Here is a 27,845-nt window from a genome sequence, read left to right as displayed (position 1 = left end):
ATCCTTCTCCTTTTAGCTGTCACCTCCATCACTAGGCCCTTTCCCTCCATCTTGAGATGCTCCTGGCAGGGGTCTCAAGCGCTTTCTAGGCAAACGGCCTCCGAGATGAGGTTCTCCTTTTTGGGTTGCCCAAGATCAAAGAGTCATTTTTTCTGTCCCTTGTTTCTCTCTTGCCTGTTATAGGTTGAATTGTGTCCCTCACTCTCTCCCCGAAAAAGGTACCTTGCATTCCTAAGGCCCAGTACCTGTGAATGTACCCTATTTGGAAATAGGGTCTGCAGATTTAATCGAGTTAAGATGAGGTCATCAGGGTGGGCTCTAATCCAATATGACCGTTGTCCTGATAAGAAGACACAAGAAGCCACGCGGGGCTAGAGGCACACAGCAGCGAGGACGCAGCAGTGTGAAAACAGAGGGAGACTGGAGCTCTGTGACCACAAGGCAAGGAACACCTGGGACTGAGAGAAGCTGGAAGAGACAAGCAAGCCTCCTCCCCTAGACGCTTCAGAGAGCTCATGGCCCCACCAACACCTTGATTTCGGACCTCTGGTCTCCAGAACTCTTAGAGAACACATTTTTGTAATTTCGAGGCAATCAGTTTGTGGTACTTTGTTATGCAGCCCTAGGAAACTAACACTCTGGCTCCATTACTAGTTTGAGTCCACATGACTGAGAGGTTTATTCATTTGTGAAACAAACGTTCGTAAGCCCACCTTTAGGATGAACTAGTTGTTTATCCAAATTAGGGATGTATTATGCAATTATATATAACATAAAATAGATCAAATGGAGTAAGGTTAGGCTGATGAGGAAGGGGAAAAAAACCGCTTAAGAAGACTCAAAACACTACCTTACTGCTAGATAAGAGACAGCAACTTTCTGTAAGAGCTGGAAGGGTCTTACGTGAATGTCAGGGCGGGAAGAGTCATAGGAGGTCATGATTCAGATGTCTCTGGGGACCTGGCATTTTTGTGCTGATTTGATCTAAGATTCCAGCTTATGAAGAGATGAGGTTTACAGACTAAAAATTAGCCACAAGGTACAACTTTACTCCTGGCTTAACAGAAGACTGAAAGAATAAAGCAAGCAGCTTGTCAGAACTTGCAGGCCAGCATGAGATGCCGTGGTTTGAACAAAACTGAGTCGGCCTGCGTATGAATTACAGGAAGAAAGGAAGGAAGAAACTGAGCTCTAAGGCTGTTTATTCCTTTTCTGTGGGACATGCTGAAGGAAAGATCGAGTCTCATGTCACAGACCCAGCTGGCAAACACGGGGCCCGATGGGGCTGAAGGGGTGTGAGTCACCAGCACCCCGCTTTCAGGAGCTCCATATCTGGGAGCCCAGCAAAGGCTCATCATGATTCTAATGGAGCCCTCTTGGTTCTGGGGCTGCTGCGAGCTTCAGCCAAATGTGTGTAGGTCTTAAAAGTTAGAATGGATGGTAATGGCCTTGGGCTCACACTGCCTCATGTTTCAGGGGAAAATAGTACTGAGAGCTCAGGGGTGGGGACGGAGGAGGAAACTGGGGTACACACTGTTTAAGGCATGGTCACATTCGATGGGGACGGGCATGTGCCCACCGCCGGCCAATCAGAACTCTCCATTGTCCTGGCCACAGAATTGGCTTAGGAATGGGCACAAGGCACACATCAGCCCCAAGAGAGTCAATCTAGGGACTTTTGCACAAACGGTATCGGGAACGAGATGCAGTCAGATGGGTGGCTGAGAGAGCAGTGTGCTCCCGGAGCTGCTGGGGGCATCTCGTTACTGTTGGAAGAGTCAGCTTGAGTGAGTTCAGGGATGGAGAGGGAGATTGAGGCCCCGTATCCAGCTGTGCCCAAAGCTCTTTTCTGTTACGTGAGCCAGTACGCTCCATCCTTTTATTTTCTTAAGCCATTAGCAGTTAGGTTTCTTTTACCGGAAACCTGAAGAGTTCTAATACGCAGACCTCAGCAAGACACAATAGGACCACAGCACATACCACAAAAGTATATAGAAGCCAGACGGAAGATTCAACCTGTATGCACATGGCATATTGGACCTGAGGGCTTGTAAAATAGAGAGGGTATAAACACAGGAATGGTTACAAGAGTCTTTTAGAGTATTTTAAAACACAAAATGATGGTGTTATTTCTTTAAACCCTTCTGGAATTAGGGAATAAAGACAAAGTTTAAGAAAACATGATAGGGCTTCCCTGGTGGCGCAGTGGTTGAGAGTCTGCCTGCCGATGCAGGGGACACGGGTTCGTGCCCCGGTCCAGGAAGATCCCACATGCCGCGGAGCGGCTGGGCCCATGAGCCATGGCCGCTGAGCCTGCACGTCCGGAGCCTGTGCTCCGCAACGGGAGAGGCCACAACAGTGAGTGGCCCGCATACCACAAAAAAAAAAAAAAAAAAAAAAAAAAGAAAACATGATAATCCGAATCCTTGCAGTAATATGGCATCATCACCACCGCCACCTCCATCCTCATCATTTCATCCCAAGGGCAAGAAGTGTGGGTTTTGTCTAGGCTCTGATCTAGGGCAACCGACCCATCCAGGTCTGTCCAGCGGGACTCTCCCTGTTTGAAAACTGCAAGCCCCCCATTCTCTGGACTCCCTTAGTCCCTGGACGGTGAGTCGTGCCGTGTTTTGGGGAGCTCCAGGTTTTTATAAAGCGTCACAGCGGCCCCTGCGGAAGGCGGAGGGGTGCCAAGTGGCCTCTTCTGCTTTGGTCATCAGGGTTTCTCTTCTGTGTGTTTTAAAAGTCAGAGATTTCATCGGGGGGAGGGAAACCTGCCCTCCAAGGGACCTCCCTCTAGAATTCCATGATCTATTTATTTTTGTTACAGGACAAATTGGCTCTTATAGACCAGTAGTTCCCGTACCCGGCTGATCCTAAGTCACCTGGGAAACTTTAAAACGATATAGGTTCCTGGCTGCCACACCTGGAGGGTCTGACTCAGGTGGAATCCGGTGGAGCCAGAGGTCTATACTTTAAAAAATCTTTGCAAGTGACATATACATATAATTTATGCACACATGTCGGTATGTTAACAATCATTAGTAATAAATCACTTTCCACACACCTCACTAATGGCTAAGGCATACCATTGTTTGAGACACCATGTTCCAGTTCAGCTTAAACTTTCCCGGCACTGGGAGGGCTTGTGAAAACACAGCTCGCTGGTCCCCACCCTCAGGCTTTCTGCTTCTGTGGGGCTGGGGTGACGGGGAATTTGCCCTTCCAAGACGCCCCCAGGAGGCCATCAACTACCTCGAGTAGCACCGTTGCAGACTGTGAGCTCAGCTGAGCGTCTAGTCACGTCTCCTTAATCTTTGTTGTTATCATTACTCTCTCATCTCCCCCTAGGATGGTGGTCTGTAAATTGTTGATAAATGAACACCTGGATAAATGTTTTATGGGCCTCAACGACAGTGACTTTTCCACCAACTCTCTGAAGAATATTGTGTCCTCCACCCCTCAGCATGTCAGAAAGGTTTCTGCTGGTTATCTAAGGAATATTGATTGTATTATACGACCTCAGCAGAGGACATGAGTGGGAAGAGGATTTCCTGCTCTCAGCTTTAGGGGCTTTGTGCTGAATACAATAAAGTGAGGGCTGCCTCTATCCTGGGGCCTCCAGCCACGCCCACTGGACTCTCTCAAAGACTCCGTTTTGCTTGTTTGTCACTTTCTAAGGCTGGTAGGTTTATTTTTCACCCACTAACTCCTTTCTGGCTTTCTTTAGCTTGTCGTCACATTTACGTTTTAAAATTGATTTGCTGGGACATTACCCAAGCATATTCTGGTTGCAATGATTTTTTATTCCTGTGGGTAAGCTTGTCACATTATCTCTCTGGAAGCCTAAGAATGGCTGTTCCAACCTCTGCTCAGGCTGTGCAGGACCCCTAGCGATCCCCGCATCCTCTGGACTGTTTGTTCTCTGTTGGTGCTGGCACAGTTGTGGGCACCTTGGCACTGTCTTCCCATGCATCTTCACTAGTTAAAGGAATGTTTCTTGGACTACAGAGATCTATGCATGGCTGCAACCCAGACCTCAACCCAGACACGCCCCAAACAAAGTTAGAAAGGAAGAGAAAGCCACTGACCATTATTAGCTACTAAATAGGGGAGCATCCTGTCCAAGTTCTGCAGGAACATTCAGATGGTGTTTAAGTGGCTTTGCAACTTTTATGTAAGTGCTTGAAATAAGAAACAGCACCCAGAAAAACAGTAATAATACTAATAAGAATATTTAAAGATTTCCTATTTATTTCAGATTCCTGCTACCATAATGACATTACAAATAGCTGCTTAGTTGGTATACTGTCTCATTACCCTCGAGAAAATGAGTGTCCAAACGGGCAGGAAACAGAGAGCCTTCCTAACTTTCCTCCCTGATAAGAGGGTTTGGTTCTGATCAGAGTCCATACATGGGAGAAATAATCCCTCTTCTAGATCAGTTCCACATCAGCCTAGCTGAATGGCCAAGTCTGTGGCAATGAGCAAAAGCCATTCATTACCCAGTCGCTGTGGGTCCCGCCTCCAGAGCTAACTGGTCAACAACGGAAGGAGCAACCACTCTGCTATTTCATAACGTCAGCGGCATGACAGGGGCAGTGCCTGTCAGGTGCCATCCGTGGCAGAAATGCCAGCCAGTGAAGAACTGTTCTCTAGTGCAAACTGGTCTGGGAGGTTTGGAAGGTTCCAGAACTTTTTGATGTTGTGTTCATGACATTTGTGTTTCAGGAAACATCTCTCCCTGGCCGACAGGAAAATATCATGTTAGATAATAAATAAAACTGAGGATATATTTTTTTAAGTTTTAACTCTCCATTTGGAGAATTAAGTTACTCTAGGGGGAAAATGAGTATTTCTCTTGTAGATGTGTGTGTGTGTGTGTGTGTGTGTGTGTGTGTGTGTGTGTATAAAATCGAAATGTGATCCTGGTACATGGGCAGGGGGAGAAATTAGTCCGAACAATGGCAGAGGCACAGATACCCATGGAATATTTGGGAAATTGCATAGGAAAAAAATAAAGTCTTAATGAATGGTGTCATGCTAGCTTTCTTCCCTTTTCATCTTTCTCTTTTTCTCCCTCCCTCTTTTGTGTGTTCTGCCTCTTGCTTCTCCTCTGCACGTCTTAAGCCTTTCAGCAGCACCCTTGGGCCCAGCTACTAGCAACAAGAGCCACAACGAATACTTTGACCTCCATATTCTATGAGCTTCATTTCTTATTTTTTTTCTAGACTCCATTGTTTATTCCTCAAATTATAATATTAAACAACCCCAGTCACATTATTCTTTCATTTAATTCCCTTCTCAGTTTGCTTCTCTCACTGGAGGAAAAGATTTGTGTAGGTGCAAAAATCTGGCCCTGGGTTGACTGTAGCCATGCAGGAAATGCCCACCTACACACGCGGGCTAAGAGATAAACCACCAAACCCAAACAAAGGTGAATCTCTTTTATTAAATGGCAATGCATTAGGAATTGAATGTTAAAGGAACAGACCTTTACTGACCAGTTACCATGTGTAAATTCCATACGAGGCTCTATGGGGGACAGAAATGACTAAGAAGTTTACAAAAAGCTTCATTTATTAGAAGAGGCAGATGCATCACAAGGAACTAAGCTAATGTGGAAATAAATTATTGCTCCAAGACTCTTCCTTTCATCATACTGTATGACCATATTGCAATAGCCATGGATAATGCATTATTTTTTAACTTAAATTTCTTTCCTTGCAAAGTTTCTCTTTTAGAGTCAAACAATTGATGCAACATTCAAAGGATTCTGCTAGGCCTATTCCATTTCTAAATCTTTTTTTAACTAAAAGATCCCTCTCAGTCAGCTGCAGTCAAGGACTCCAACTCAATACAGAGATTCCTTTGGTTCGGACTAATGAAGTTGTGCTAGTTGTCTACAGCACCTTCACAGCTAGCTGATGGATACATCTGCTACCCATCCCACTGACAAAGCCAAAGACACAAAAACCTGGCACAAGATGAAGTAGAGGGAATTCCGTGATTTAAGGAGATTGATTAACTGGTTTGCACTGGGAGGAGGTGGGCAAGAGAAATGCCTTTGTCAGAATTTTTTGAAGCCTAAGAATGATTTACAATTGGATGATTTCAAGTATCAAGTGAAGATTCACTATCTAGATCTTATAAAATAAAATTCTTAGGGCATTTAGATACGTATTCTGAAAAATGAGAGACATCAGCAAAGCATGCCCAACTGAGTAGGAGGCAAAGATTGTGGTAAATCCAAAATATGCTCATTTAGGGCATTAAAGTACTAGACCATGTCTACACTCTAGAAGTAGGTTTAATCAATGAGGATTCTGCACCATAGAGTGATATTACTTGTAGCTGGAGGAAGCTATGTCTTCAAAACAGCTACACTTAAAGGCTCCATCAGCTACAAGTCTGAGAAGGGAGGGATCTCCCTTCCTAGCAGAGGTCTGAAGAATACTTCTTTTGTTTCTGCTTGCATGAAGTGAATAAACGCATGGATGTTTTTAAGTCAGGTAGATGTGAATTTAGATTCTTAGCTCTGTAGTCATTCTAAACCTCAGTAATTTGTTTTCCATTTAATAATAATGGCGAAAATTTTTTAGGGCTTCCTAAGTGTAAAGCACTGTTGTAAGCAGTGGATATATTTTACTTCATCTAACTTCACAATAACCCAATGAGATGATGTGCGAAAAAGAGTTAACACAGCCGGCCTGAGGCTGCTCTCCTTAAAAAGCCTTGCTTACATGGTTGACCCTGAGCGGCATCTGGGAACTTGGATTTCAACAGGGTTCCCACCATTCCCGGAGAAGAATTACTCACTGTACCTAACCATTTGTACAAACAATGGGGTTTACGCTGAACACCTGCTCCCTCCTGGGAGTCTGGAATTTTGGTATGTGCCACAGAGAGGGTACTCAAGTGACTGGCCCTCAGTCAAAACTCTAGCACTGAGTCTCCAGTGAGCTTCCCTGGTAGACCATACCTCACACCAGTCATAACTCGTTGCAGGAGGGATCGAGCATGTCTTGTGTGACTCCCTGGGAGATGAATCTTGGCTGCTTCTGCCTGGTTTCCTCCGGACTTTGCCCTGAGTACTTTTCCTTCGCTGATTTTTTTTTAAACATCTTTATTGGAGTGTAATTGCTTTACAATGCTGTGTTACTTTCTGCTGTATAACAACGTGAGTCAGCTGTATGCATACATATATCCCCATATCCCCTCCCTCTTGCGTGTCCCTCCCACCCTCCCTATCCCACCCCTCTAGGGGGTCACACAGCACCGAGCTGATCTCCCTGTGCTATGCGGCTGCTTCTCACTAGCTGTCTATTTGACGTTGCGTAGTATAGATACGTCCATGGCACTCTCTCACTTCGTCCCAGCTTCCCCTTCCCCCTCCTCACATGCTCAAGTCCATTCTCTACATCTGTGTCTTTAGTCCTGTCCTGCCCCTAGGTTCTTCAGAACAATTTTTTTTTAGCTTCCATATATATGTGTTAGCATTCGGTGTTTGTTTTTCTCTTTCTGACTTACTTCACTCTGTATGACAGACTCTAGGTCCATCCAGCTTTAAGCTTTACAACAAATGCTAAAGGGACTTCTCTAGGCAGGAAACACAAGAGAAGGAAAAGACCTACAAAAACAAACCCAAAACAATTAAGAAAATGGCAATGGGAACATACATATCGATAATTACCTTTGGCTGATTTTAATTTGTGTCCATTCGATGTAATAGATCTTAGCTGTGGGTACGACTGTATGCTGGGTCCTGTGAATCATCCTAGTGAGACACTGAACCAGGGGGTGGGCTTGGGGACCCTGACACAGATGTGTGACGTTGTTATTACCTCAGCTTTAAAGGTGAGGAAGCTGATTCATGGAGAGGTTAAGTACTGTCTTAAGTACTGTCTTAAGCAGCAGGCACATGGCACAACCAGGATTTGAACCCAGGCAGTCTGGTTCCAGAGCCCTTGCTTCTAACCCCTATGGAGACTCTAGAATTATAGTAGCAATACCTCCTTTGTTGGGTGATTGTGAGTCAAAGGAGGAGTGTTTGCTTAGAACATACTAAATGCTCAATAAAACTACTATTATTTTGTTATGCAACAGCCATCTATCCCTTCCACCTGCTAATCAGGAAATCTACCATACATTTCCCACAGCTCAATGACAAGTAGAAGGTCTTCAAGAAGATGAAACATCTAAGAGGAGGAAAAAGGGAAGGGAATGGTATGGCACTCATCCCACTATTTTTTTTTAAACAATAATATTTATTATAATACTTGTTCCTTACGAGCTAATTGGAGCCTCGACACCTTCCCTCCTCTTTCTTCACCTCTTCTGTGGTCTCCTCGGGTCCACTGGAGACTGGACACTGGACACTGTGGTGACAGTGATGGAATCAGTACAGCAGGCTGAGTGTTTAGAAGAACTGGGGCAGAGTTGGACAGGGATGGGTGGTTTTAGCTGAGCCCCTTTCATTATGATAACCGTATTTTTCTACCAACCGTTCCCCAAATGGAACACATTGTCTTACAACAGAATAGTTAACATTCTGTTTGCTGAAATTATTTCTCAATCGCCCTCACTCTTTCCTACCCTGCAAACCTTCTAATTCATGCAGGAACATCCTGTTTATTTCCACTGAGGAAACTAAATGACCCCAGCAGTCCACAGACCTATTCCTGCTCTGCTTTCAAAGAGAAACAACTTTCTGCTAAATGCCTGTTTTCTCTGCATCACAGCAAATGAATGGCAAGTTTCTACGATGGCTTAGTTGGTGGATCAAGAGGTCCTAGTTAGCGCTGGAGTTGGCTAAAGCACAGTATGTCTACATGGTAGAATTTGGAGGGTAAAGGAAGACGCCCCTGTCTTAAAACCTCATCTCCATCTACTCCCCAAAATCCCCTTTACTAGAGAAGCAAACTTCTTATTTCATAGTAAGGACTATGACTTAAAATGTAACTAGCAGGAGAGTGATGGCTTGGCGTTCCACCAATTGAAATCAGTGAGATCAAATCCTTCCTTACAAGCACATTTTGATAAAAATAAAATTGGAAGGAGACCATGGATATCAGGTATTTGAAAAGAGGACTTCGTCATAACAAGTGCCAGAAAAAGGAAATGGGATTTAGGAAGAAACACTGGTGGTGGTACCCAAGGATCGCTTCACGAATACAGCAGATTTTTCCATGGGAAATCTTGGCTTTTGGTGGTTAGCACTTTAAAAGCAATAGAGGAGAGATGGAAATAAAATTAAAAGCCCCCTATTTTCAAGTAAATGCATTTTTTCATCTAAGAAAAATCAACGTCTTCACAGCAAAGGCATCTATGCTCTAAGGATCCACCACAAGGAGTTTCTTAGTCATTAGATGAGTGTCTTTAAGCAAATGACTTAGTTAAAAGACTGGGGTTTCAGTTCTAGGAGTTGTCATATGATCAGCTGCCTGACTTCACATGGTCTCCTCAGTTTCATTGCCTGTAGAGTGTGGAGGATATAATAAGACTCCCCAGTACTGCTGCGAACACCAAATAAGTTGGTCGATGTGGGTCAACGTTCTGACGAAATTGTAAGTTAGTACCTAAATGTAAGCTATTAACATTTTGACCCAATGATGTTAACTAGCACCAAGATTGAAGAGGAAAACCAAACATAAGACAGTGACCTCGTTTTCACTGTACTGGACATCAAGAAAGGAGGGTCACCTCAGGAGGAGAGCCTTATCGAGCTAGATTACAAATGGAGAGGGTGCTGCAGTCAACTCACTGCATGACCGGTCAAAATATTAGCCTTTCCCCATTGCAACCACCTTAATCCTTCCTCCTGGGTCTGTCTGGTTGAAATCACACACAGTGGTCTGAACAGGCAATGGCATCAATTAAGATTTAGGTCAGAGCCTCTGAAGTAGCCAGTGATTTAGTTTCTGGGATTAAGGAAGACAAAAATCTTACCAATGGCTGGATAAGAATCACATTCCTTTCTATTGTGATCATCCTACATCAAGGAAATGTTTGAAGTGTAGGCAGTGTAGTATGATGTGCCTGCTAAAGTTATTATATGGTTGAACTTTTGAAAAACACAGCGGCACAAATGTGTTTTATCCATCTTTCCTGTTGGTGAGAATCTTGGAGAAAGCAAATTTGACTCGTCTCCCAGTGCAGTTCACTCTAAAATGGCTCATTGTTCTAAAGGACTCATTTTGCCCCGGTGGGTTCCGGCCCATCTGCCTGGGGTCCACTCTCCCAAAATCGTAGTCACCGTCACTGTAACGTCCTGGGCTTGCTCCCAGAATGCTGCTGGCTGTCATTAGGCTCAGAGTTAGCTGCAATTAGCAAGTCTCTCAGCTTGTCTCCCAAGGAACTTATTTTTTAGTGGAAAGTTTTGTAATGTTCCTGTCTGATTTTTAACCTCTTCCCTGGAGACCAAACTCCCCAGCTCAGTCCTTGGCAATGCGATTCTAAGAGTGAATGATACCATACCCTTTGGGACCAACTAATTACTGTAATTTCTTAAATTTAGCTACTAGCTGTTTTGGCCTCTTCCACACAGTATCCCTTGCAAATTAATCCTGCCGAACTATGAAACGTCTGGCTTTTCTGTTTGAACAATCAGAGGTTTACAAGACAGGATCTTGGCTCTCACAAGGCCTCTTCAGTGTGGTCAGGGGTAGTAAGCAAAAGCCTGGGTGTTTCAGGGACCCACTTGCATTTATTTACTGGGAGAAAGTGATAAGGTGTTTGCCAAGGTCACCCCGTTCAGTGACCCAGGGGCTGCTTAAAACTTACTGGGGATAACCACAGCTGCTCTTCCAGTCTCCCCTGGGCCCACATGGCCATTTGCAAAATTGAGGAGGAGAGATGGGGATGGAGGATAATCAGAAATCCAAACAGATGGAGGAAGGCTTTGAACTTAAAAGCCAACAATGATGATTTATTTAACTTACAGATAAAATAAACATAATTTATTCTATCAACTATATTTATTCCTGTGATTTCTTCTCATTAGCACAGCAAATCAAGAGTTGTCTATGCTTTAAAGGTTAATACAGGGAATTCCCTGGTGGTCCAGTGATTAGAACTCCAGGCTTTCACTGCAGAGGGTGTGGGTTCAATCCCTGGTCAAGGAACTAAGATCCTGCAAGCCACGCGGTGTGGCCAAAAAAAAAGGTAATACAATGATTTTTTTTTTTTTTTCTATTTATTAATGAGTCACTCTGAGGTAACTACTCTAACACTGGAAACAAATGATCCCAGTCGCTTTCCGACTTTAAACTCACTTGAAAAAAAGTGTCACGTTGGCAGGGACTGTTGGTCTTGTCCCCCTCAGTGACCAGCACCCTGCAGGGACTCCATCAATATTTGCTGACTGATGACTGATACACAGGCTGGTCGACACGATAACAAAGGAAGGCTAAGTTTAAAAAATCCTTCTTATATTTCCTTTCAATAATAGTACCTCTGTGATCCTGTTTATCACCTAGATAATTAGCTATATACCATTTTGACTCTCTTTACGGAGGTTGAATTGAATTAAATTGGATGGTTCCATTCATCCTAGCAGACTTTTCTATATATATATTTCCATACTCTCCTCTTCTGGAATTCTCTTTTCTTGTCAAACCCTACTCATTCTTTAGGTTCCTTCTCATTCTTGAAACCTTATTCTCTCTCCTCTTCCTCCTACCAGCTAATAAGTATCGAGTATTTAATGTGTCAAATACTGCTTTAGATACTTGGTGTATATTGAACACTCAAAGCCGTGTATTGACTCAGAACCTTCAAAACCAACAAGGGAGGTGGGACTGTTATGACCTCCTTTCTGCGGATGAGACACGGAGAAACAGAAAGGTAAAGTAAATTGCTCAAGAGCACACAGCGGCCGGGTAGTAGAGGAGGGATTCTAAGCCAAGCGGTTGGCTCCCCAGCTGCCCTCTGAAAGACTCCACCAGTTACTTCAGCCCTCCTGGGTCTGCCTATTTTCTGAATTCCAACAATCACTTTTTTTTTTTTTTTACAATACAGATAACAATGACCATCTCATTAAAAATGGGCTTATACTATACATTCCATTGTATTTGTTGTTTTGAATTTAGTTCACATCTTTTCATGTCTTGGTGTGTAGATCATCTTTATTCTTTTTTTTTAATAGTAACATAGTATTTCAAAGTTCGGCTTGTCAAATTATAATAAGGACGTCACTGACGGACATTCTGGTGGTGTTCACATTTCCAGTAACATGAACAATTTCATCTCAGCCTCAAAAGAAAAGAAACCTCGGGCTTCCCTGGTGGCGCAGTGGTTGAGAATCCGCCTGCCGATGCAGGAGACACGGGTTCGTGCCCTGGTCCGGGAAGATCCCACATGCCGCGGAGCGGCTGGGCCCGTGAGCCGTGGCCGCTGGGCCTGCACGTCCGGAGCCTGTGCTCCGCAATGGGAGAGGCCACAACAGTGAGAGGCCCGCGTACCGCAAAAAAAAAAAAAAAAAAAAAAAAAAAAGAAAAGAAACCTGTGCTAGGCTGAGCTCAAGTAGAGGGTGTAGGCCAAGAAGATCATCTATGCTATTAGGAAATAAGTTATTCATCAGAGAGAAAATATGACACAGAACAGACCAACACTTCTCTAACTGGGCATTCAAGGAATGCTCTTGTTGGGGATGTTAACTGGTGTATGTGAAACAATCTTTTCCCTCTGCAATACTTTGTTTAACTATGAAATAGACACATCTCTGCTCAATCATCCTCGCAGGAACCCAGGAGGGCCAATCCCTGCATCAGGGGCCTGCTTAGAGTAAGATATTACACAAAAGCACGACTGAAGTTTTCTTATAGCTAAAGCAAACAGCCAGCAACATTTTCTCTGAAAAAATGCTCAGGGCAAAAGTATTCTTTGCTCTGCTGTATTAAGTGGAACTCTGTTTTTCAATCAAGCTGTGATTAAAATACTAGAGCAGATTCAAATTTGCTTTCCTGCAGAAAGTCTGTTTGGCCCACAATGTGTGCAGCCCAAGAGGGTGGGCTTCTTGCTTTCACAGAGGGTTGCCAGGCCCGCTGCCCGCTCGTCTGGTGGCAGCTCCCACCGGGGCTTGCGAGGGGATGGGTGGACTTCCCCTTCTGCCCTCCCACGACCTGCGCTTGGATCACAGGGATCCGCTCGCAGGTTCCCGGAAGTGCGTTGGTGCCCGGATGCCTTTGCTTCTTTGCTCAGGACACTTTTTCTTCCCATCACAATCTCCTCATGCTTTTCTATAATCCTTCCGATTCTACAAAGACCATCCTGAGTCTCCCTCTCCTGAGCAGGCTTCCTGGCTGGAATGGCTTTTCCTCCCCTACACGGCAGGCTCATTGCTAACACTCACTAGGTCATTCATTCATTCATTCAACAGGTATTTATTGAGCACCTACCGAGTGCTAGAGATATAACAGCGAACAAAACAAGTCCTGCAGCCATGGAGCTGGCATTCCAGGGGAGCAAACAGACAATAAGCAAATACACAGGTACTCCTATGTTAGGTGATAATAAGTGCAGGTAGTGGAGTGGGTGTGTGAGATGGGGATGGGGCTATTTTATAATGCCCCATTATATGGAAGGGGGGGGTGGCGTGATAAGGTGACCTGTGACTCAAGAGCTGAATGAGGAAAGGGAGGGGCCTAATGAGAAAAGAGAGGAACCTTGCACATTATCTCCTGGAAGGTCCTTCTAGTTCAAAAGTCCGGAGCTGGGCACATGCTTGGCCTTTGGGGGAACATCAAGGAGGCCATTTAGCTACTTGTTAAACGTGATTTTTGTTTTACAAATGTATGCTCTCTCCTCAACTCAAATGTAAGATTCTTGAGAATGGGGCTTTATGTTGGAGATAATAGGTGACACATTTTGACGATGCTTTCTTCGGTAAAATTCCACTCTTTGAGGTACACCACTTCGTAGTATACATCCTTGGGCCCTCTCCAGCCCTTACCTAAAACTTTGATTGGATTATTACCCCTAGCTTTTGGCAGCTCAAATATCCTAATAAAATACTGATGTTCTTAGAGTGGAGGTCAGGTGTCTGAGACTCCTATGCCTGTGGCCCCGTACAGCACTTAGCAAGCTAGCACAGATAATCTCATCATTTTAAGAAAATGGATTCTCAGTTCTAAACAATAGGAAGTAAAGCCTTATTTAATGCCTATCTTTGCTTCAGGCAAAAAGCCAAAAATGCAAGGAAAAAAGAAACCAAGAAAGTAAACAACTTAAAGCAACCAAAGAAACAAACAAATACTAGTCTAGTGGTCTTAAGTCTTCCCAAATCAATCCTTCCAAAATCATAACACTTTCATTCAGTGGTTCTTTCATCTGTCTTGCCATAAAAATGAAGAAATTATGAGAAAATGAAATAACTATGTACTAAATACCTTGGCTATTTTATTTTAAATACAATTGTATGCATTTGTATGTATTTGTTAACCCTCATTGCCATTCATAACTGAATTATATGTGCTTTTGAAAGCTGTCTAATGGAGAGCGTGTGGTGTACAGTTGTTGAAATGTGTTTAGGGTCGTCATATAATTCACATCTGAGGTCCCTTGTCAACCATAAGGTCCATGAAGACACAACCTCACTAAATCCAATACTATATTATAAGGAAAACTGGATTTGATGGACTCGAGTCATATTTGCAGTGCTTCTTGAAGGCATGAAACACACTGTAAGTGGTTTTGATTCCTTGACCACTTCCCACATATGAGCCCCTTCAGGACGGGGACTTTATCTGCTTGGCTTCACTACAAGATCCTCAACACCATGCACAGTGCCTGGCCCGAACGGGGCTCTTAACAATTGTTGAATAAATAACTGTGAAGTTATTTTCTAAAAGGAGATATGTTACCTGTGATGGTTAATTTCATGTGTTACCTTGGTCAGCCCAAGATACCTGGATAAGCAGCCAACCATAACTGGAAAGGATGCATGCACTCCAGTGTTCATTGCAGCACTATTTACAATAGCCAAAACATGGAAACAACCTAAATGTCCATCAACAGATGAATGGATAAAGAAGACGTCATACGTATATACAGCGGAATATTACTCAGCCATAAAAAGGACAAAATAATGCCATTTGAAGCAACATGGATGCAACGAGAGATTATCATATTAAGTGAAGTAAGTCAGAAAGAAAAAGACAAATATCATACCATATGGTATCACTTACATGTGGAATCTAAAATATGGCACAAATAAACCTATCTACAAAACAGAAACAGACTCACAGACATAGAGATCAACAGACTTGTGGTTGCCAAGGGGGAGAGGGGAGGGAGAGGGAAGGACTGGGAGTTTGGGGTGAGCAGATGTAAACTATCATACATAGGATGGATAAACAACAAGGTCCTACTGTAGAGCACAGGGAACTATATTCAATATCCTGTGGTAAATCATAACGGAAAAGAAATTTTTAAAAAAAAGAATGTCTGTATGTGTATAACTGAGTCACTTTGCTGTACAGCAGAATTTGGAACAACATTGTAAATCAACTATACTTCAGTTAAAAAAAAAAAAAATCAAGTTAAAAAAACATACCCGGATATTTGGTCAAACATTATTTCAGATGTTGCTGTGAAGTTATTTTTTTAAGTAGGATTAACACTGAAGTCAGTAGACTCTGAGCGAAGTTATAACCCTCCATACTCTGGGCAGGCCTCATCTAATCAGATGAAGGCCTTAAGAGAAAAAAGACCCACTTCCGCTTTGAGCAAGAGCTCTGCCAGCAGACTGACTCTGTGCTCAACTGCAACATCAAATCTTCCCTGGGCTTCCAGCCTGCCAGTCTGCTCTGTAGATTTTGAACTTGCCAGCTTCCATGAATGTATGAGTCATTTCCTTAAAATAAATCTCTCTTTATAGGTACATATACACACACATCCTACTGGTTCTGTTTCTCTGCAGTATCCCTTAGTCTTTTACTCTTTCAGTGAATTAGTCAATATATAAATGTAATTTACCAGGACGTATCCTCCCTCACCCACCAAGACCCTACAGTCACCGAAGCCAGACCAGTGACACAACCCCTGACACCAGCAATTGACCTCAACTTCTCCACCCTGGTGGAGGGACAGAGAGCATTATCTCCTCAACGTTCTGTCTCTCTTGTGATGTAAAGCCCCTGCACATTTTCCCTCTAGGGAAACAGGTGCTAAGAGAACACGGAACTTGCTACGGCCATGCTGCGATGCTGTTACGTGAGAAGGCACAGGCTTACTACTGTGTTTTTTGGTAAAATACTTGCCATGGTGGTGCTGAGCCACTGAGAGTATCACTTCCTCTCAATATTTCCACTCTTTACAAGCGAAGCCGTGGGTGGGGAATTTCAGAGTCATGAAACTAGTCCAAAGGTTACGAAAGGTTCACGGACACGGTACCATTTGGTGACTATGTGCTAATTAGTCACATAAACTCGAAGGGAAAGATGAATCTGAAAATACATCAGTGGGAAGGCGCCAGGGGAGTTTTGTATGAAATGTGGACTCTTCAGGATCTAGCAATGTGGTTAGTTCTCATGGTGGTCATTTGCTGATTGGGTAGAGGATGCTTTGCCCCAAGGGTTTATGCGGTAGGGGAAGTGGACAGTGAGAGTGAAAGCTTTCCTTAATGTGCCCACAACCAGCACACTTCTCCACCCAGGAGTCCTTTTTATTTCTTCATTTCCTCCATGTAAGGCCCGTTTCCTCCTTTGATGTCTTTTTCCTTTTGGCTCTCAAGTGCCTAATTCATTCACCTTTTATCCCCAGTTAAAACCTGTTTCTAACATGTTTAGAGACGTGCATGAGAGACGGAGAAATTTGGGAAGCATTGTGCCTTCCTGCAATCATACTTCGAGTCTTCATCTTTGGCAATGACCTAGCACTGTCAACTGATAGAGACGATAAATATATTGTCACTTGTTTACACAACAGAAAGCTCTATAGCCGTGAAAATGAGTTGTCAGCACGTATTTCCATTGACATGGATATAACCCTCCAAAGCAACGTTGAGCCGCAGAGCCAGTTATGGAGGAAGGCGTATGGTATGATGACATGTGTTTAAAGTTCCCAAACAGGCAGAAATCAACTGCATATACACATAAACTATATATAAATTAATTTATATATAAATTGCACATACACATATGCGTATATGTACACGTATAGGCACGTGAGGCCAATCTGAAAAGTAACGGAATGTGATTAACACAAAACTTAAGACCACAGTTCCTTTCAGGGCTTGGGAAGGTAGGCAGTGGGTACATGTGTATTTGTTTTCTTATTTCTACTACTATTTGGAATGTATGCACACATTATATGTAACTCTTCGTAGTATGAAACGTTTCGCATTATTTAAAAGTTTTTCTAAAATGAAATTTATCTGGATTATCAACGGTCGTTTACCACCTTCCTTGGAAAGTGGAGGGAGGGCCCTGGGGGAGAACAGCTGCCTATAGAAATTAAATAGAGTTGAGTTATCGACCTCCTTGAATCAAAGCTTCTAATCTGAAGTGAGTGTGAAAAGGAATGTGGACGCGTTGGCCTCTCTGCCTGTCACCTTATTTCACCTCTGCGGAGTTACTCTGAACCCACAGGGTTTGTCCTTAGGGCAGAACTCCCCGGCTTTGGAGCCTGGGGCTGTGTCGATTTCAAGCAGTCCTCCCCATCACTGCCTGCACAGTTGGGAGCCATTGTGGTGGCTGTGAAGTTGCTTATTTTGATGACCAAAGAGCCCGCAGTAAACAGGGTAGCTTGGACACTCCCTTCCGAGGGCGTCCACGCCATTCACGGCCCTGCAGGGTTTCCATATCAAGTGTGTGGCCAGTACGATGAGTAACGTGACTCTTTTCTTTAAACTGACTCACTTTTAGGGTGGTGGGGGGCGGTGAATTGGAGGAAGGTGGTCAAAAGGCACAAACTTCCAGTTATAAGATAAATACATACTAGGGATGTCATGTGCTACATGATAAATATAATGAACACTGCTCTACGTTATATAGCAAAGTTTTTAAGAGAGTAAATCCTAGGAATTTTTGTCACAAGGAAAACATACTTTTTTTCAATATCTTTAATGTTGTATCTATATGAGATGATGAATGTTCTACTATGATCATCATTTCATGCTGGATGTAAGTCAGATCGTCATGCTGTACACCTTAACCTTATTCAGTGCTGCATGTCAACCATATCTCAATAAAACTGGAAGAAAACAAAAACAAAAAAAGAAAAATAAATAGATACTTTTTTAAAGCTGAGACATGTAAATTAAAAAAAAAAACTTTCATGCCACTCCTACAAATAAAAACACATTGCCATTGTTGTTACTAGAGGGTAGTAAAAAGTAAAAAAATAAATTAAAAAAAATAAATGCAGGAAGATGAAACCATGATATTAAATTTTAGCTAGGTGCCATTGTCTGCTGATGGTTTATAGCCTGAGGTTTACTCTCTCTTTGTGCCAAAGGTAAATGGCCACAGGTTAGAGGGGTCTTTAGATCAGGCCTACAACAGAGGATCAAAAGAGAGAAATGGAAAAGATTTCTCTGTATGACAAAGTCTAGTGACTCAGTGTGATTAAATGCCATATCTGGGTACCAAGTACCATATCAAATTATCATATTGTGTCCCGCACTTTGGAACTTATGATCAAATGAGTTTATGGGGAGACAGAGGAGCAGAGGGAAAGTGGAGGCGGTTTGCAAGTAGGATGTGTCTTCACGCGGTGTAGTTTCATACAGGACAGGGTAAGTCTAAAGGAGCTTCCCCGTGCTGGTACCTGGGTCCTTTCTCCAAGTGGGACCTCACAAGGGAATGAGAAGGACCCTCCCCCCCGCCCAGGGCCGTTGAGTGGATATGAGGTGTGTTGCAGGGAGGGAAGGGTGAAAAGAGGAGAGGAAAGCCATAAAGGGCACATTACCAAGCCAGATACCACTGTGGGCAACTGCAGTACAAGTCCAGGTGGAAATTTTGAGAAAAGGTGAGACTGACTTAGAGTTATTCCACTCAGGCCCAAGGGAGCTGGGATATTTACAGCCCATTAGAGAGTTAATTTCTGGACATTTTCATTTGTCTTTGGGCAATTACAGTGACCCTACCTGGCCTGGAGAAAGCTCTCAGGTCATGAGAGAAAGATGCAGGCTGTTAGAAGTCAGCCCAGTCCTGCTGAGGCCTGAAGGATGTAGGCAGGACTCTGACTGCTTCTACTACACCCCTTCCCTGCTCGATACTTTAAAAATTGTTACCACATTTAATCCTTACCCACAGCCCTTCCCAATAGCGATTAATTTCCCCTTATTTACATATAAAGGAAGAGGCACCAGGAGTTATGTCATTTGACGAAAGTCATACAGTCTGTGTTCTCCTGCACCTCTGGTTATACCTTTCTAGTCTTCTTTTTCCTTTCTTTTTAAAAAAAATATTGAGGTGAAACTCACATAATGTAAATTAGCCAATGTAAAGGGAACAGTTCAGTAACATTCAATATATTCACAATGCTGTGCAACCACCCCCTCTATCTAGTTCCAAAACATCTGTATAACCCACAAAAGAGGCCCCATACCCATTAAGCAGATGTCCCCCATATTTCCCTGCTCCCAGACCCCAATCTACATTCTGTTTCTATTGATTTACCTATTACGGACATTTCATTTACATGGAATCATAAACCTCGGGGGCCTGGTTTTTTGAGGTTCATACATGTTGTAGCATGTATCAGACCTTCATTCTTTTTTTTAAAAATTTATTTTTGGCTGCTTTGGGTCTTTGTTGCTGCGTGCAGGCTTTCTCCAGTTGTGGCAAGTGGGGGCTACTCTTTGCAGTGGTGTGCGGGCTTCTCACTGCGGTGGCCTCTCCTGTTGCGGAGCACGGGCTCTAGGTGTGCAGGCTTCAGTAGCTGTGGCGTGCAGGCTCAGTAGTTGTGGTGCACGGGCTTAGTTGCTCCGCAGCATGTGGGATCCTCCTGGACCGGGCATCAAACCTGTGTCCCCTGCATTGGCAGGTGGACTCCCAACAATTGCACCACCAGGGAAGCCCTAGAACCTTCATTCCTTTTTGTGGCTGAACAATATTCCATCATATGGTTATACCAGAATTTATTTATCCATTCATCTGCTGATGGACATTTAAGCTGTTTCTACTTTTTCGCGATTGTGAAATCGTGCTGGTATGAAAGCATGAGCCCCTGTTTTCAATTCTTTGGGGTATATAGCTAGGAGTGGAATTGCTGGGTCATGTGGTAATTCTGTGTTTAACTTTTCAAGAAACTACCTAGTCTTCTTAGAGAGCTCATTCTCCTCTCCCTCTATTTAAATGTTAGGATTTCTTGAGGTTCCATCCTAAGCCATCCCCCTCATCTCTCACTTGATATTCTCTCTCAAGGATGTCTCATCCATACCCATGGCATCAATCAGCATCTACATGTTCAGGATCCTCAGGACCCTGCTCTGAGTTCTAGACCAGCATGGCAACTGCCTGGCTGACATCTGCCTTTGGATGTGTGCAAGGGCCTCCAAAATCATCCATTCCAGAACGGAACTCACCCCAGGCCTGCTCGTTCGCCCCCTACTCTGGTCTCTGTGAGCGGCGAGCAGCACCGACACCCACAGTGATGCCCCAACCGGAAAACTGGGGACCAGCTTCAACACTTGCCCTGGGATCTCCTTTCCTATCTACCCCCAAGTCCTGCTGATCTTCCTCTCTCGATGACTCTACCTGTCTAGCTCTGCCCCTACTGCTACCATCCGTGTCTCGCCTGTACTCCCACTGATATCCTTGCTTGGCTGAATTCATCAGCCTTCTAGCCAGCCTCCCTGTCCGCAGGTGTGGCCCGTCCCATCCATTCTCCACACGGTGGCAAAAGGGATTTCTTAAGTATGCAGATCAGACCATGACCCCGCAAGCTTCTCCACCGGTTTTAGAATAAGCAGCATCTTCAACGCGGCCTCTTTCTCTAGCCCCGTCTTGAGCCACCCTTCTCTGCCCTCTGGCCACACTGGCCTTAACCCCGCTGGACAATTCGGGTCTCCCGCCTCGGGGAGCGCCATAAGCTGCTCCGTCCACCTGGCACCAGCCAGCCCTTTGCCTCGCTCATGCCTGTTCTTCTCCAGCTGTCATGGCCCCTGCGCTATGGAAACCTCGCTGACGCCCAGACAGACCAGGCTCCCCCGCGATGTGCTCTGGACCTCACTGCACTTGGGTAATGATTAATCAACGGGCTACACGCTTTGGGGGGGCAGGGCAACGTCAGTGTTGCTCCATCCTTCTTTTTTTTTTTTTTTTGCGGTACGCGGGCCTCTCACTGTTGTGGCCTCTCCCGTTGCGGAGCACAGGCTCCGGACGCGCAGGCTCAGCGGCCATGGCTCACGGGCCCAGCCGCTCCGCGGCACGTGGGATCTTCCCGGACCGGGGCACGAACCCGCGTCCCCTGCATCGGCAGGTGGATTCTCAACCACTGCGCCACCAGGGAAGCCCTGCTCCATCCTTCTTAAGTTTTGACTTAAAAGTGGCTTCCACACCGGGAATACTCACTAGAGGCTTGTACAATAATTTAGTGACCTAACTCATGAGAAACGGTGGAGCTCCAACATGCAACTGATCTCACACCCCGCCCGTTCCACTGCTCCCCTTGGCTCCATTCTTAGAACAGAAGTGTCCTTAAAAATAACCAGACTTGGGAGCAAACAGAAACAAGGAGGAAAACCGCTCGGCTGGTACCCAGGGTTCTGTTGCGGAGGATAGTTCTGCACACCCACTTCTGGGTGGGAAACCAGCTGCTGGGGGGAAGGGAGGGGCTCTCTAGGCAGCAGCTGAAAGGACCAGAGCCCCCGCCCTCACCTCTGGTCACTAGCTCAGGGACCAGCCTGCTCACCGACCTCCTGGCAGCTTAAGATAGCATCTGACCCTTCTAGAAGGGCTTTTCCTCTTTAAAGCTGTACGTATTCTTCATTTTGAAGTAATTTCAGCAAGATAAAAAGTTGCCTCAAGTCTTTTGCGGAAGAAAGGCAACTGAATGAATGAACACATTAAATGGATTAATAAATACAGAGAAAAGTAAGGTTGGAGCAGTTCGGGTGGCCCACTGTGGACACAGAGAACAGTGTAATTTGTCCCCAACCCCTTAGAGGGGATACTAACGACCCATTCTCTGCAGAGCCTGGACACACACAGAGTCTGATTCTCATCACCACTTCTTGCCCCTCCGTCATTCCCATAGAGGCTGAAAACGACACTATAAATGACTCTAATCCACCATAAATTGTAAGTGACAGCCCACACTTAGAGGTTCTGAAATAATTAGGGAAAGTAAAAGCTCAGGGTCATTTCAGGTAAGCTCTCCGAGGCCAGTAGGAAGGGGGAGGAGCCATGTATTTTACACACCAGGAAGCACCTACCCAGGAAGATATGAAACTAGAATCATGGAGGTTTTAAGTTGCACTAAAGCAGTGCCTCCAGGTCAACCTGAAGGAGGAGACTCTTTCCTCCCGAGGCCTGTTGAGTCCCTCCCAGCAGCTGCAGATAAGGGTGCCCCCAGCAGGGAACACAGCTGGTTGTCTGACACCAACCAACTCAGGAAGTCAGAGTCTGAGTGAGCCCCGCCCCCGCCGCCGCCTTCCCCTCAGGCCACAGCAAGTGTCTGGGAACTCACCCAGGGCCAACGGGAGTGGGATCGTCTGCGTGGGTCCTTGCTCTCCCTCTGGGCAGGCAGGCAGGCAAGAGGTGGCAGCTCAGTCCGACCCCATGGCCGTGCTTCTGTCTTGCTGCAGCCACTAGACTTGCTTCTGAAGGCAGCTGTGAGCGTTTCTTCACGGAGCAACTGCACATGCAGACTGTGAATGGCGACCCTGCGGGTGTTTTTCCTTCCGGTTGCTGTGAAGTGATGTTGTCTCAGTTCATTTCCTCTCTGTGCATCTTTTTTTTTTTTTTTCCTCCGTCAGACCTCTGGATACACTGAGGACCACTGGTTGTTCACGGACAGGCGAGCCATCTAGTTCTGATCGGCACCGTTTGCTGTTTCGAGAAAGAGATCACCATGAAATTCTGTGGGATGTACTTTCTAAGTGGCACAAGCACCTTTCTAGGCTGCACTGAGGCAAAAATGAGGTTTTTCAAGACCAGTCAATTTAGGATTTTGTGGTTTTGTGAGCTCAATATGTTCTAAAGGGTTCTACTATAAATTGACATGGAACATCCTTTCATTTGACAAGTATTTATTGAGCCTGTACTCTGTGTGCTGGGGGCTAGGTACCCAGACAGATCATTTCTATGTACAACGTGATACAGAAGCCTAGATTTGATTATGTGAAAGGGGATTTGAAAGTATTTCATCCCAAACCCTTGTCTTCTTCCAGCTGGGCATTTGAGTAGCTGACAAGGGGATGTACTCTGAGACTGACCACCTGGGTTTGAATCATGGCTCTACTCTTTAAACACTTTTGATCCTTCTGTGCCTCAACTTCCTCATCTGTAAAATGGGAATAATAAAAGGGCTGCTGTGAGAATTGAATGAGTTAGTATATGTATTCAGAGAGCACCTGGCACAATAAATAAGTAAACAGCATATGTGTGCTTACCATTATTATTAGTGGCAAATTATACATAACTTCAGTCCTTGGTTTCTTTTCCTTTTTTGCCCCACTTCCCACCCCTTGCTGGTGCCTCGGAAATGACTTGGGGGCATAGAGGATAGACGGAAGAGGGAGATGGTTTGAATGACTGATATTCCGAAATGATGTGGCGGTGAACTGATGTTTCTGCTCCTGCCTGCTCCATCCCCGAGACAAGGACAGGGCTGTCCTTGGCCTTCCCCTCATCTTTACACTCTGCTCATGTTGTCTGTTGCACTCTTGTGACTTCTGTTTTCTTGTTGTTTTGTTTCGTTTAGTTTTAATTTCCTGTAATACTTCTCTGAAACTCAGATCCATGTTATTTATTTTTAAATGTCGAGCTGGTCTGAATCATGCTAAGAAATACTCTGTCCGTAAACAAATGCTACCTTTAAACAAAGAAACAAGAACTCAGCTCAATGCCTTGTGCAGTTGGGACTTACAAATACATCAACAGTAAGAAGATCTATACTAATCTTTATACATGTACATAATTAGCAAACTTCATGGTACATATACCATTAAGGGACTCGGTTTTTTTTTTCATTCTCTTCCCTCTCCTTAAAAAACCATTCTTGAGTACATGCTATATATCAGGAACTGGTCCAGATTTGAGGTAGAGTTAGTCTAAGTTTTTATTTTATAGTGCAGAGTATTTATTCATGATAAATCAATAGAGGTAGAGGAGAAGTATAGACAGTAAATAATTTTTTCAAAGTGCTCCTCTATGCATTTCCCATATCAGTTAAATACCATATCAGTAAAATATTATTTGCTTCATTAGATGTTTATGCAGTATAAATTTAAATGCTAAATTTTAGAAAAAAAATTTTACAGTTATATAGTGTAACTTGATGATTAATGCTATCTAGTTGTTTCCATAAGTCAATGATACCCTAGATATTCTAAAAAAACTAAGCTTGGACTTCTTTTAAATAAAGTCCTTGAGTTTGGCAACTTGATTATCCTTAACTCTGTTATTTCATCTACATCCTCATGGCTTCTTTCTCCACTTTGAGCTGCCTGGACCTCCCACTGCTGAGCTCTTCAGGATGGAGAGAGGGCACATCTGTCAAGGCAAACTAAGGAGCTCAGACTTTGTCCCAAGACAGATAAGATTTGTTTGCAAAAAAACAAGTTAAACATTTTTCCCACTTGGAGAGATGGAAGTTTCCTACGTCTGTTTTCCTACTTACAGTCTTAGATTTCCTTCTTCTTCTTTTTTTTTTGGTGTGGTTTGCTTTCTTCTTTTGATTAGTGGCAGGTTATGCCACATATCAAAATTTTGACAAACCACAGATGGTTCTGACAAAAAAACAAACAGTGTAATTTGTAATCACTGTATCCAATGAAGACTGTGTTTACATTTTCATCTTTATTTACACAGTCTTCTTGACTGCTTTAATTAGCTTCTTCATGCCATCTCAGATTGCTGGAATCTCAGCACCGCAGAATGGTTTGTAACTACCTGTTAAGTAGTAGCCAACCTCCAGGCAACGGTTTTGAATCTGTCATGGATATTTGGTCCAAGCAGGGCCTGCTGTATGAAGTGGAGGCTGAGGGGTGAAGGAGAAAGAAGTGAGGAGAATTTGAGAAGATAAAAAGTTTTAAAAGTCTATGAACAAGTTGTGTCCGTATGTGTGTGTGTGTGTGTGTGTGTGTGTGTTTATGATTCCATTTGCTTGACTCATTTCCCTCCACGACTGAAGACAGTATTGCCCTGGGGAATCAGCTACCCACTAAGGAATTTAAATGAATACGCTCAAGCGCGGGTCTGGCACGTTTTACGAGCAGACTTGTCTAGTGTTACAACGGACGCCTCCTCCCTTCTCGGGACTGGGAGTTGGTCTTGTGGTTTTCAGTTTTAGATGAAGAAATCTGAGTTCAAAAAGCTCCAGCTCATTTGTCCATTCAATAACTGTTGCGGACCTGCAAACTCCTCTGAGCTTTCCCGCACATTTTTGATATATCAGTTCACAAGACTCAGGGCCTGCACTCAAGAAACTCATAGCTTAGTTGGTAGATTATCTAGTGAGATCACGATTCCCCTTAATGGGTTCACTCACGATATTAAAGGCATTTACTGAACAAGTGCTATGATAAATAAAAAATGAATGCAAATCAGCTCCTAAGAGAAATTAGAGTCCAGTAGGCATGACACAATGAACCTTATTCACCTTCCTCTTTTGTCCTCTTGCTGCTTACAACCCTCCTCTTGTCTCTCCCGTAACAGGACATCTTTGTCTTCCGACTCTCGTGTTCTCCCGTCCATCAACCGAGTCCTAGAGTGTCACACTCTTACATTGCCAGGACCCCGTGGACAGCTATTTCAGTAACATGTTAATGTCGATTTCCTTGTTCTTGTTCTTCGGGGTGTTCACCCATTCCCAGCCCTAAGTGGAAGTTCCATCCACTTTCGTTCATGCTTCCGAGTAGGCCAGACTCACTGGGAAAAGTTAACGGAGGCCGGATTTTCTCCTGGCATCTCTCTCTCTCTCTAACCTCACCTGAGGCCCTTGTGCTGCTCAGGAATCTTCTTACTCATTCCCTACTCTCTGTCAGGGCTTCTTTCCAAACCTCCCTCTCTCTGCAGAAGCCCTGAGCCCAGGCCTGAGCTCACAGCACGCTGAGGTAAGAAGCCGATGTGAGCTCTTTCAGCGTCCCGCGTGGTCTCTGCGGAATCTCACTCTTTCGTCTCTGCTCAGTCTTCAATCCTTTTGGATGATCGTTTCGAGCATTATCACTGGCTTAATAAAACGAGTAATAGCTACCATTTTTGATGTTTATCATTAGGAGGAAACTGACATTTTCGTAGATGAAACCATTCTTCTAGCTCACAGAATAGCTGTTTGAAGAAACATGGGTTCCAAGAAGAGCTAAAGGAAGAAAGACTGAATTCCTTTTAAAACAGAACTGATGACAAACAGAAAGCGTTCTGATTTATTGGAGGCATTAATTGCATTTAAGCATCTGGCAAACACCAAGCACTGATTTCTCCATTACTGATATCTCGATCACCTATCCCTCTACTGAATGATAACGACCGTTGACTTCCCAAAGAATTAGCAAAATCTTGTCAGTGTTGATTTCGCCATATTTTTTTTTTTTTTTTTTTTTTTTTTTTTGCGGTATGCGGGCCTCTCACTGTTGTGGCCTCTCCCGTTGCGGAGCACAGGCTCCGGACGCACAGGCTCAGCGGCCATGGCTCACGGGCCCAGCCGCTCCGCGGCACGTGGGATCCTCCCGGACCAGGGCACGAACCCGCGTCTCCTGCATCGGCAGGCGGACTCTCAACCACTGCGCCACCAGGGAAGCCCTCGCCATAATTTTTAAATTAATTTTTTAAATATACAACTAATAAATTTATATTCTAAAAAAACTAACATTGAAGGTAAAATTAAAGTGCTTTCCAGCCATCAACCCTAATTTCAGGTCTCGCCTCTGCTTTGCCCAAAGGGCACCCCTGCTACCTGTTTGGTATGTATTCTTCGAAGACATTTGCTAGGCATTTACACGAATCTATGTAACCACAGTCGATTTGCAACGTGCACGTGTGCAACCTTGCCCTTGAGCGCGCTCTCCTCACGCACAAACAGAACACTAGGCTGAAACCATCACATTATGCTCGGTTTCTGAGGGAACTGTACAAACTGTTGTTCTGGTTTCACATGAAATAGGAACTTGAAAGCATCTTATTCATAAGAATATACAAAATAAAATTACACTGCTGTTTTCGATGGTTGAAGAGATTAGACTCCTCCATCTACCTGACTTTTTTTTTTTTGCAGTACAGGGGCCTCTCACTGCCGTGGCCTCTCCCGTTGCGGAGCACAGGCTCCGGACGCGCAGGCGCAGCGGCCACGGCTCACGGGCCCAGCCGCTCCGTGGCACGTGGGATCTTCCCGGACCGGGGCACGAACCCGCGTCCCCTGCATCGGCAGGCGGACCCTCAACCACTGCACCGCCAGGGAAGCCCATCTACCTGACTTTTGACCATTTGTTTTCTAAATATACAAAAATGTGGATTTACATCCAACTGGTTTGCTCCTGAGTAGAGATTCCCAGATCAAATACCAAAGGTTGATTAGTCATTTGATAGGGTGATTTTTCTGGATTTTCCTTTATGCCCACACCATCACTTAACCAAAAAGTCAAGTCACATCATGCCTCTCCTGAGGTAGGTTTGCTGCCCTGACAGTGACCGAGTCCCAGGGAGGGCCTGCCAAGTGCCATGATAATTTCCAGCCCCTTT

The 27,845-nt window shown here is 44.3% G+C and overlaps 1 protein-coding gene across 1 annotated transcript in view; it reads right to left on the bottom strand.

The window, feature by feature from the left end:
* NEDD9 (neural precursor cell expressed, developmentally down-regulated 9) overlaps positions 1 to 27,845 on the bottom strand; it is a 299,037-nt gene that overhangs the window by 162,238 nt on the left and 108,954 nt on the right. Inside the window, exon 5 of the mRNA XM_067006770.1 lies at positions 22,636 to 22,997. The gene's annotated coding sequence lies outside the window, so the exon portion shown is untranslated. The remainder of the gene's footprint in view (positions 1 to 22,635; positions 22,998 to 27,845) is intronic.

The sequence above is a fragment of the Kogia breviceps genome, chromosome 10 (assembly GCF_026419965.1).
Source record: "Kogia breviceps isolate mKogBre1 chromosome 10, mKogBre1 haplotype 1, whole genome shotgun sequence".
Classification (NCBI taxonomy): Eukaryota; Metazoa; Chordata; class Mammalia; order Artiodactyla; family Physeteridae; genus Kogia; species Kogia breviceps.
This window is presented reverse-complemented; position numbering and strand designations above follow the sequence as displayed.